Genomic DNA, 12,855 nt, shown 5'->3' on the forward strand with positions numbered 1-12,855 from the left:
ATTCGTAATTTGTGGAAATGAAAAATCATAGCTACTCTAGGTCTGGATACTCAGCGTAGAATTTTTCAAAATATGTCTCTTTCATCATCCTTTTTTCTTTCTTTTTTCCAGCTGGCTGATCACCGCTCTGTATTTTTTCGTCGACATGCGACATCAAATATTAAATAGCACCAAATTTATAAAAATAGCCGAAATCATTCCACGTGCAGAATACAACGGGAATATTACTCCTACTGTGTATCATTTTTGCTATGTATTTTACACCGTAGTGTTTCTTTCTTTTATGAATCCGTTTTCACAGACATTCCGTGCGGAATTCAACGAAGACAAAATCAATTCGTCCGAAAAGATGCGAGATAACGATCACAGAGTACAGTCGTAAAATTAGATTAAAAACGCGTCGTCAAAGCTTTTCTAGCTCGGTCCGCAGACACGAACTAGTTTATACGCGTGCGAGCTTGCCGAGCTCGACGCTATTAAATCGTAGCAACATATATATTACGAAATCGGCCACGGAGCTTAACTGCTTACACCGTAGCTTAAATTAGGTGGCGTTCGCTCTCAAGCTCGGAACAGCGTTAACCAATTTTATCGTGGCCGTTAGACATGTAAATTAGCTGCATACAAAATAAGCTAATGCAAAACGGAAGCGATCGTATTTAAAGGAGGTGGCTGTGCAACGGAAAAGGGACGTCCCACAGAGAAAGAGCCAGTCATGCGATTTTAAGCTGCGTTCTTACGAAACCTACGCTTACGCGCATTTTTTTTTTTATTAATCCTCTTATCACTCACGGTCAATCGTGATTAAATCTCGTCAAATGGAATATTTTACTCGATGGTAACTTTGAAATCAATGAGATGGAAAATCTGAAGGATGAAAGTGTTAACATTAACAACACTGCAGTCTAGTTCTCTAGTTCCCTATCAGTAAGAGCTTAACCATTGTTATTCCGAGGACCGATTAGGAAACACGAGTGAAATCCGAGTTCCGTAAGTATCTTTTAATAATCGTTTAATCCCTTGTTGAACTGTCTCTGTTACGCTCGTGCGATCGAGTCGAATATACGAATATGCAGCGGAACGCAAGCGTACAATCCCTTACACCCTGGTTCTGCATGTTCTTTATTGAAACACCGAACGGCGAGATTAAGCCAGGCTTATAACGATTATGCGTTATGGCTTTGCCGAGGAAACAATTTCCATTATCATTAATTGCGGTTTTATATGCAAAAATGTGGCGGCACCGACCTGGTTTCTCGTTCCAAGCATAAAAAGTGGTAAAAGACGAAATGGTAAAAGGATGAGGAGTACAGAGAGAGAGAGAGAGAGAGAGAGAGAGAGAGAGAGAGAGAGAGGAAGAAGAGAGAGCATGTCTCACGCAATACACAGATCCAGCTCGCTATAAAGCGTCTAATGAATAATTTCGAAAGCGAGAAGACGATCCGCGGATAGACCGGCGTGGTGACTTCACTTGCATCGACCTAACGTGGCTCGTGACAATAAAGATGATGGTTGAAAGTCTAGAATCTAGAGTTTGACACATAAGTTACGCTTATTGACGGTATTTTTTGTCATTTTAGATTGGAACGACGTATGTTTATTTTTAATGTACAATGTAAAAAGTACTCTGAAATTATACGATTAAATTTATCCATTCGTCCGAATAGAAATAAAAAGAAAAAGATGTCATATAAATATAGTTTTTCAAGTTTCGATTATATTCCGATTGATTAATTAAAATTTACGCGGCGAAGCGTAACGTGTACAAATGTAGCGAATTTGCTCGTGGAAAGCTTATCTCGATCAATGGGACTAATGCAAAGTCAGCGATCATTTTGATTAGACAAAATCTCTTTTTGAAACGACATTAATCTTTCGGAAGTTGACGGGGTTGTCATAGCCTTGCCGATCGCGATCGCGGCCCTCCATTAATAAAACTGATCCAGCGAATGATTTCACTTGTAGCCATACTGACGTGTACACATCGCGGCGTTACATCAAAAGCCACGCGCGGAAGTTTATAGTTCGTAACGAGGTTTACCTGGATTCGTGAGCAAAATGTGATTGTGATTTATGATCTGAAAATAATCGAACGGTCGAAAGCAATTCCGCCCCAGTCCACCCTTTAAACGCCAACTGAACTTTTTACTGAATTCTTTCTCCAATTTTTAGTAAACCACTATAAAAAAGGTCGGAGCAAAAAGGTAGACGAAATTCGCGGAAACGAGAAGTCGCGTTATATGTAAGGACGATCTTTCAAAGGGTTAATTTCCAAGTTTTTATCGAGCAGCCGTGACGAGAGAATAAAACGACGAACGTCCAGATGGTCCCCATATGTACGAAATTTCAAAGAAAGGATTCATCGGGACTAAAGATTTGTTCGGGTGATTCGATAACCTGGAGGTTCTAAAGAAATAACTTCATATTATATAAAATTCATTCGCCAATTAACCATGAACTTGCAAAAAGTTTTCACACCTCGAAATATTGCAAAAGAAGGACCACCAAACTAGAATATCGGTGTCTGGTTTTCGTTTTTCGATCGATGCATCACAGTTAGCCGCGAACTGTCGAACAAAGTTCGCGCTTCGGTCTTCGCTTCAGTCGCATTTCTATCGCGCGGCTGATAACCACCGCGAGCCGATCGATTAAGTGTTGGCCCGAACGTTTAAACTGTCCGATCATTTCGACCCCAAATGCCAGCTAGGAAATACCCGTTGGCAGCGATAATGCAACTATTATGTCTACGGCTGTGCCTAAGATCGGAGTTGGCGTAGCTAACAGCCGCCAGATATTGCAAGTTAATTTAAACTTTCTCCTGTTTGCCCGCAATCTTGTATGTTCTGACGCATCCGTTGCTATTTCTTATAATAGCATTCGCGACATTTAAAACGCCACATTATTTAGAATAGAGTTTAACCGTAAAACAACGTCCGTTCAATCCCGAATCCCACTAAAATTCCAAGTTAAAGATAGCCGGAAAAAGAGGAAAGCAGTCACGTTAATAAGAAACCGGTTTCCGTAACGATTTTTTAAGAGGACGCGTGTACGTGTTAATTTAATCTCGCACATGTAATCGCGGGACCCTTGAAAAAGAGACACTGAGAAACGTCATCGCACAAGTATATATACGCTGTTAGTATTCCTTGTCATTAGAAAACTCTGCTGCTAATACTAGTAGTAGTAGTAGATGCAGTTTGCCTCGAGCAACCAAAAATTGCAGCTTACTTTACATCCCTAAACCATGAGCATGCACGTCCGTCCGTCGGACGTAGTATTCCGTGTCGCGTGTATGTGCACGGAATTCGATGTATACCGTATAACGTGATGCGTAAGTGCAACCTTATCTAAGTGGCAGTTTCATTCTTTGAATGAGCAGACGTCGTCCAGGAAAACGAGAGCAATTGTTCGTATTTCTGATCAGGTGCATCTCTAGGGAGTTGGCAGAGTGTATCGTGACACCAGATGGTGGAGATACTTTTTAATGGAATGGAATCTGCTAGTTGACGTACGTGAACGCGTAATCCACGTGACAAGTTAAAGCAGTTGAACTTTTTCTGTGAGGAAGAAGGTATCTCGTTCTGTTCTTCATTTGTGATAAATACTTTTTCTTATGGCTTCTCTGAAGAAGTAGTTTTCTCAGGTTAGGACAAAGCTATTTGAACGAACTAAGTTTTAATATCTCAAAATTCAACTGTGAACTGTGTGAATAATCAATATGATGAGACACTAGTAGTATTTTATATAATAACGAAAAAACAAGAAAATATTGTATTCTCTATTAGAAAGGAGGAAATGACCGGAATAATCTTGCCGTATCCTACCCTTGTTCGATCGTGATTGGTAATTTTTAGCAATTCTCGAAAGGTGAAACCCTCACTTAGACGTAAATTGTAAACCTAGTGCCGTCGTCCCAGGAGAGACAGCCAACGGGAGAACAGACAGAAGTATGATCTTTCTCCGCTGTAAAACTATAGTTTCCTCTGCGAGCCTGTGAGACCGGATAGAGTTCGAGTTGAAGTTTCGCGTGTTACTTCCCAATTCTCATCTCTAGCTGCACACAGGCAAACTTCTTCCCCTGCCTATTTTCTCCTATTCAGGCCTCTGCTGGATGACTCTTGTTCGAGCGGTTCCAGAGAGGACGCGACTTACACGGAAGGAAGGAGGCATTTTACCCTCTATTCCCTCTCCTTTTCTCTTCGTCTTCCCATCTATCGTTCACTCGGCCGTCCTCTTTTCTACTCTCTGCTATCGTTCCTCCTCCGTTAATCCATGTGTGCACACACTGTGGCGCATGCACCGCTGGCGAACCACCCCCTCGAGCACGCGGAAGTTAAACGAAGAGGTAATCCCGAGCAAATATCTTGGAATCAGCGATAGTTGAACTAAGTTACGGGTGAACAACTCTTTCCCGTTTCCGCAGTCTGGTTATCGCACATAATATATCGTTCTCCGTGAGAATATCGTATCAAGCTGGGTCGGTGCCATCGCGAACTGGGGCGAGGTGTTAAGACAAATATAGCATGCATTTTCCTTTTCGTTTAATTTTAGACTTGATTTATTGACGAACTGATATGTCTGAAATATTTGATTGATCTTGAGCAACAGAGGACGCGACCTCTTAAATCGGAAGAGTTGTTTTCGGATCTCTCGTTTATTTTTGATACAATTTTCGGCGTTTTTATATAGATACGCTTATCGTAGATATATAGTATATATGATGAGTTGAAAACTCTAGTATCTATTTTTTAGTTCCACAATTAGTTAAATTATAATTTTATTCTCTAGCAGAGGGTTATACTAATACTGTGATTCTAAGCTAGTTATATAAATCCTTGTTTGCGTATCGAACGATAACTTTTTAAGCCAATGCTACCTATAAAAAAAACCTTGGGTTATTTTATCCTATTGGTTCCCCTTTTCTTCTTCTCCGCTTTCATTTCAAGCTTCATGTAGGAATTCTTTTGAAATAGACATCGATGAGGTTTGTATGAATCGACGACGGAATATTACGAAGATTCCTCTCTTATAAATCCGCTCGTGGCGACGAGAGCATCGAAGGGAAATATGGGTCACCGATTGGATTCCATTCCATGCGTGAAAGCGAGCCAAAGAAATTGAGAAGCCGAGTCGCATATTGCAGTAACCTTGCCCCGTTCGATTTGTATTCGGTATCGACGAGTTTCATGCACATAAACGTAAATATGTACATGTAAGTACAGATGTACGAGACACCTCGTGATACGATATGCGTAGTGGTACGCTGAATATCCGCATCATTACAGAGTTTTTCGAGGTAGAATTACGAAAGCGTTTCGAACTGACAGGTAGGTCGCGATAGGAATCCAGAGACCGTATTCCCGAGGGGAGCAATTAATCAGGGCAATGAATTGGTGAAAATTATGTAACCTAGTGATTATGTAAATTTTAATTAATAGATAATAGCATGTTTTTCTACTGGTTTGTGTATGAGGGTTACTGCATCGTCCACTTGTTCGTTGTTAATCGTTAATTAGCAGCATACACTTTTCATGAACGCGTGAGATATTTAGTATCCAGAACTAAGTTTCCAGGAAGGATGCTCGTATCTGTATGAATATAATTTAACAAGTCAGCTATTTCAACGGATGCATTTTATTATTTACGCACGTATTATATTATCAGGAATAGTCATTTGTCGGCATTAGTATATGACAATTTGAAATGAAATAGTAATGAAAATATTCTCAATGTATCTATGATATTCTTGTTAGTAGCGATATGAGCTTCTAAAATAATTGATGCCTTTAAAATAGGTTATTTCAGACGATAACTACGTAGAAAAGTAAGCACTTCTTTATATTGCATGAACACAATCTTCGTAAAGTTCGTTTGGATTAGTCGACTTAATCGAGTTCAAGCAGCTTGGCTTCGCGCAAGCCTGTGTTTATAAAAGACAAAATAATAGAGTTGATGTTGTTTGAATCAGAGTAACCTGACTGAAGGGAGATATCTAATGGGAAATTAGAGGAGATGTTACCTCGGAAATCAAATCATGTTACTTAGCAACTGTTGTTCCATCCAAATCGATAAAATTTTAATTTCATTTGAAGCTTAAACGAGTATTTCTAGTTTGAATGTAATCTAGTAAAATAGTTTAAAGTTTAAAGTTTCATACTTATTCAAACTTACAGATATATTTTAAATCAAGTAATTATAAATTAAATATTTTGAATTCCAACTCGACTGACCTGCAGACAACCCGACTAAAGTATCCGAGAATATAAAGAGAGAATAAAAATTATTTATTCCCGTCAGACGAAAGTATCCTTTAAAAAAATGCTTTCAAGAAAGTCATGCGGGCACCTCGCGTCCTCCCTGGAAGCGGCATAAATTTCCAAAAGCGAAGGTAACGTTTGGAATTACCGTGGACATGGAAAAAGCTCGCGCTCGTCTGTAATCTTCTTTGCCCGTGAATTACGCGCTTATCGGAGCGCTACCCCTTTCTCCGCGGAATCCTTGGATTAATATAAGTTGAGACCCTGCAATCCCGTAAGCTCGTGGTCGACAGCGTGCTATACGCGTGACACGAATTCCATCATTTGGCGTTTCCACACTGTGTTGCGTGTTCCCGGTTCGATTAGTCCTTTTTCGCTAAAACGCGGCGCAGTAGTAACAGGTGTCCAATACTCGTGTATAATGTCCAAACAAGCTTTCCATCGTTTATCAGAGTAATCTGCAATGTAACATCGGTTTTCCACGATTCTAACTTCCTCACAGCAAGTCAGGTAGCGACAATGCAGGTGCAAAAGCGGCCGATTCACCAATACTGAGGGATCCCAGAATAATAAAGCAACCGTTATCAATTCTTCGAGTAGAGACATTGTAATAGAACGTGGCTGGAGAGCATGGTAGTATGCCAAGAGAATGGAAAGAACCATCATTCGAGAACAAAAGAGTGAATCATCCGTGGAAACGTAATTGCCGCTTCGGTTAGAATTTCTCAGTTTTCGATTCGAATTTAGTCCGCTGATTCTTGGATCTCGGTTAACTCGTTAGACGTGGACATTAACCTTTACTATAGTCGAACGCCATTACGTGCTCGTTCACTGCTGAGTATTATTCGCCTTGTTCTCCTACAATGTGAAGATAGGCGAACAAAAAGTAATGGTACAAATTAGATTTTTCAGTAAAATCCTACGTAAATTTTGAGAGCACAATCTTTTATTCAATGTATTTTGTGTAATGTATAACTTCTGATTGTAAAGTTCGACATATCACAGATATATCAATAATCGACTTTTGCTTACTTGAGTTCCAACTTCTAAAATTATATTTTACAAGAAAAATCAATAAATAATCCTGCTTTTTCGATATTTGTGAAATTTATCAATACTTTTCATCGTCATTACATACGCTAGTAACAAAAAACGACGCATTAAGAAAAACCACATTGACAACTTCATATAGAAAAATGATGATGGTACACTGTGTTTTAAGTTTACTTTAGAATTTATGACCTACATAAAGCGCTTTTTGAGAAATGAACATTAATCGCATGTACCAGTGCAACGAAATTATAGTTTAATATTAAAGAAATTAAAACGTATATCGCGAATGTCTTGCGCATGATCATAGACGTTTCCATTCCATTCGAAACGGTGTAACGAAATTAGAATCGGCGATAGTGGAAATTCAACGTAATAATAAAACGGACCAGATACGATTCGAGATTCGGGTCAATTATCGCGTTATGTTTTCGAAACTTTTAAAGACTTAATTGTTACGTGTTTCGCTGGTTGGCGAAAAAAAGCAAAGTTGTGGCTTGTGGCAGTAGAGCCGTAGCGCCGAGTTCATGAACAGAAACGATTAGAGTTTCAATTGAAGTTCATCAAGTAAGTGGATCGTTGGTGGCGGCGCGGTGTCGCGCTCACTAGGGTCGGTTGTTAACCCTCCGGCAAGGACAGGCGAACTTCGATGTTGTTTTATGCAAAGTGTTCTAACCGGAAACTTTCATAATTCGACGGGTCGCGATATCGCGCGATTTTGGTCGCGTGCGGTTCGAACAGACGGTCCAGCTAATTAACGGGCACTTCATTTCATCGTCTTCGCGAACGTTCAACATCGTCGTACAAACGCTTCTCGTGGTCTCTCGTTCTCTGTCGGATTTTAAATTTCTCTACAAACTTCTTGTTTGTGTCGGAGCTGATTTGCCATGCGATGGAAATTCGCCGGAAGGCGATGACGCACGAAGGTACTAAAAGCCACGGAGATGGCTTTATCGTGGCTACGTTAATAACGTTACAAGTTGCTAAATACCTGCCACGATACATATGAATACACGTATCCACATGTATAATTTTGTATGATAGTGAACTATATACGTCTTTGTTCATAAGTATTGGAATATGCACAGAAAGTGAGATTATCGTCAGAAATGATAAGAAAACTGTTTAAAAATTATAATTTGATTTGTAACTTATGTGTACAGTTAAATAGAAACTAAAAATTTAATTTTTATGTGTACATTACGTATTTTGTATATATGTTTTATAACATCTCCGAGTTTTACATCTGTTTCATACAAATCTTTTCGATGAAACTTGGATTTCGAAATTGTGACAAGGTAAGAGGTGCGATTCTTAGTACAATACGTTCCCTTTTGTAATTTATATAAGTACTTACACTTACCAATTTCTGCATCGTTATTTTGCATGAATACAAATTTATGGGCGAAATCATTAATCGTTTCGTTTATAGATTAAGACAATTGTCACAGTTTATATGAAACCATAGATTACCTTAATACCTCTGAAGAGTGATGCACATGTGAATTGAATTTGACGCGCGGCTATCGGCACGTCACGCCTGTTTTTCCAGCATTCTGGGCAACGTTTGTCTATTATAACGCGCGTTCTCGGAGATAAATCACCAACTATCGGCTGAGAGCGCTATCATAGCTGTCTCTGGTCACCGTCTAACTTGTCGCGCGTGTGCACACATAGAACAGGAAAGCTATGTTCGCGGCTTTTGTCGATCCTGTTGCAAATAGAAAATAATATCGCAAGCTGGGCGATAGTTGTACAAAAGCGCGCATACGTAACAGCGAAACGCATGGTTCACAAACACCGACAATGGGAATAACGCGGCGCGATCCATATGTTTCAGTTACGCGGATTCCACTTTCATCAGCGTGGCTCTATTTCGAGGTACACGCGAGCCGGCCCCATCATCAGCTTTTTATAGTGTCGATTTATGCGCGCGGATTCGCGGCAGCTTTAAAACATTGATATCTACGCACAATCTCGTAAAATCCATGGAAAATGGTGGCGTATTTAGGTCACGTTGGCGCCACACAAGAAAAATCTCGTTCCAATGGTTGGGAACGTTCATGTCGTATGCCGAGTGTGTCGAATGGAAATATCTAATTAATAATTACGTACAGTCGTACTAGTTTTTGCTTCTTATTGGACTCTTGAGGGTGACCTAAACTGCTTTTGCTCCGGAAATATGCGAAACTTTTGATATATCGTATTCTTATCTTTTTCTTGTAAGAAATATTCCTGGAAAAGAGCTTATCAAGAGAAAGAAATGTAATAAAGGGAGGAATCCTTGATGACAGAGTTAGATTCATTTCGTATAACTTCCCAGAAATATCGCGTTATCTCGCTATAAATATTAAGGAAAGATATGTCGCGAACCGAGATTCGAACTTTAATCTTTTATTTCATCGGATAATTAACTTAACCGATTGAATTATTGTTTCGCGATAATGTCGCAACAAATCCTTATCTTTCCAACAACACAAAATCTTGGTATACATACAAAAATAAGGTAGTTGTTCTCAATATCTTATGTCCGCCGCAAACAAATCTACAGAGCTGTCTACTTCCCATTGGAAAATCGACGTGGCTTTAAATCAATGTGAAGTCACCATTCTAGATCGACCGCATAAGAATTCAGAAAGCGCGGGGGCGTGCATGTTGAGATGACGGTATTCCGATTTGTCAGAGCGACGAAGAATTCAATCAGGGTTGAAAATAGCAGGAAGGTAGGTAAATCGGCGTCCGTATCGCTGCGTCTCCACGACAGAGGCAAAAACATATTCCATTCCTATTACGCGGCTTATTCCTCGGCCCAATCTACCGGTATTCCTCGCGCTGCCAGACGACACGCGCGACTGAGCGAGGCAAGGCGAGGCAAGGCGACCATCGCCGTTTTCCCTTTTGCAGACGGTATATATAGCGCGGCGAATACACCCGTTTGCGCTGTAGAGTGGCAACCACTCTTCCGGTATTCGCCACTCGATCTTCAATTTCGTCCCTCTATACACGAAATCCCAGCATTCCCACGAAATCCGCGCTATTTCGCGCTATTCGACTTGCCTGATGCTATCCAGCCTCCAGGCCACCCCTTCTTCTACCATTTCGCGTATTTGCAGGAGGACTACTCGTTTCTCCGGCCGTGTTCACGGCTGCCGACCGTCCTTCCCCACATACGTGCGTGTTCGAGGCTGTCTGCAAAACTTCTAGCAACGAGCACACAGGCCCGACCGTGCGTCATTGCTACCCTTTGCCCAACGAACGAACGTCGAATCCTACCCCCATCGATGCTCTCCTCGTCCCTTGGATTCTTCCTTCTGGCCTTTCTTCGACCCCTCCTTCCACGCGTGGAACGATTTCGAATAGAACCCGAACAGTACCGTGTGCGCTGCATCGAGTTTCGACTACTTGCCCTGGCTTTGGCCATGCTCCATTTTTCTCGATTCTCCTCGTTGCTTGCCTTCCGGTCTTTTAGTGTTTTCCCGCCTTGTTGCTCGTCCGCCAGCTTATTCGGCTAAATGGCAAATACTCCGCGCTGGTCTTTTGGTTCTGTTGATTGGATGGTTCGGCCGGCACGCATGAATGACTTGATACGGAACTTTTGGATCAATCGCAGTGCTCCGGCTACGTTGCTGCTGCTGTTCGATTCAAAGCCCATAAGGTATTCGTTCCCGAGTTCCCATCTTCTCTGTCTGTGTGCACGCGTAATCCTGACTCCCTGTTGTCGAGAGAGCTAGCTCGGTCCATACCCTGGAAACGAGCCTGTCAGTCGTCTCTTCGATCCTCTTGCTCGCCTATACGCGTATCTACGGATTCTGTATCCGTTTTCCGCTTTTTGGCAATTGTTTTACCCGGATGCTACAACCCGTGATCCTCGCGCACTCTCGGCTTCGAAATTTATTTATCCGTAACGTGGAAAACGTTCAAACAAGCGCGCAGGGTGAACGTTCGCTGCCACGGCAGGAATACCGAGGGAAATATGAAGAACAAACGAAAATCGTGCTCGGTGAAGATAGAAAAGGGGAAAGATCGGAAAGAATTTTCATAGATCGAATCGAGCGATGTTTTCAATCCAATCTTCGCGTCTGTTGCGCGCCGCGTTCGTGATTTCGTTGCACGTCAGAGATATAGCTGCGTTCAGTTCCCGCGTTGTGTTCCATCCTGTTGCCCAAACAGAACGTGCTTTTCTCGTTCGTGTCTCTCTTTTATTCAGTTTTATCTCTCGCGATTCTCCACCCTTTTCCCACCGAACGGACGATTAAATTAACCCGACTCTATGGGCGGAACTGAGTTTCTCGAAAGGAAATTGAACCGCGGCCAGGAGTGGAAAATTCACCGAGTTAACTAATGTCGCGACGAAAAGGTATGTTTATCGGTAAATGAATTTTCTGCAACACCATAGGCTGGATAAATACATCACTTTGCGTATCAAAGTTAACAGTAGCTCGTGAACTTTGCAGAGCCTCCGTTTCCATTTTCTTCGATCGAACAACGGTGCCGTTAAAGTGTAGCGGGAAAAGTAAAAACACAGTAAAAGGTAAAGAAAGAGAGGACTGATGGAATATAGTTTCATAGCGATGCAGTTTTAACGCTCGTTTACATTGCGCGTTAGCGACGAGTATGGCACTGGTACAATAAACCACGATTGGCTACACGCGAGCGGAACCGTCCAATGGACATGTCCGCAATTTATTACCCTTTATATCACGAACGATGAAACAGCCTCCCCGAAGAGAAGCAGAGCGAAGGATTGATAGGCGTGGAAACAAACGAACGAGGGAAACCGAGGAATTGAACGGAAAGTGTGACGCAGGAGGGAGGAGTGGCGAAAAAACGAGGCGAAACGAAGGCTCAACCGTGGAAAGTTCGCTAGGGGCAATTGAATCGGTTTCACCCAATCAGCGACGCCGTTAATAGCAATCAACGGTCCTTCCCTTTCGGTCTTTGGCAAACGATCGGACTAATTACTGATCGGGATAAGGCGCGCGCTGTGGCAATATGTGCACGGATATCGGACGTGCCGAACTTGCTTCCTTTCCTTTCCGCCCTCCCTCGTTTTCTACATCCAATCATCTCCTTCTCTTCGTTTTTCCTCTCTCCTTTCTTCGTTGTCCTTTCCCATCTACATCCTCCCTCGAAATCAACGTGCACTGATCGGGGTGGCACGCATGCGTCAGCACTAGGTTACGAAGCAAAGAACAGAGAGGATGGAAAGGAATGGGGTAAACGTGGCACGATAGGGCTAAAGAGTGAGCAGGAAGGTTATAGAGTAGGGAGGAGGAAGATGGAGAAAGAGAAAAGGGGGTGGGTTTTCAGTGTACGATAACGACTGGCATCAGCAGCGTGCTTCTACTTCTACCTTCGTAGCCCTACGAGCTTAATGTACGTACCAGTGGAAAGGGTAAAATTGGAAGGGATGAAGAAGTAGAAGGGACGCAGAGAGAGAGCGAAGCGAGGAAGCAACGTGTACTATACGTCAAGACAATAAGTACCATTAAGATAACAGTGGGGGTCTTAGATAACCCCCGCGTGAACCTCGGGGGTCCGTAATGGA

General features: G+C 41.9%; 1 protein-coding gene across 1 annotated transcript in view; it reads left to right on the forward strand.

Moving 5' to 3' along the window:
• LOC100748651 (MOXD1 homolog 2) overlaps positions 1-12,855 on the forward strand; it is a 172,172-nt gene that overhangs the window by 135,519 nt on the left and 23,798 nt on the right. The gene's annotated exons all lie outside the window — the stretch shown is intronic.

This window comes from Bombus impatiens, unplaced genomic scaffold (assembly GCF_000188095.3).
Source record: "Bombus impatiens unplaced genomic scaffold, BIMP_2.2 scf_0487, whole genome shotgun sequence".
Taxonomy (NCBI): domain Eukaryota; kingdom Metazoa; phylum Arthropoda; class Insecta; order Hymenoptera; family Apidae; genus Bombus; species Bombus impatiens.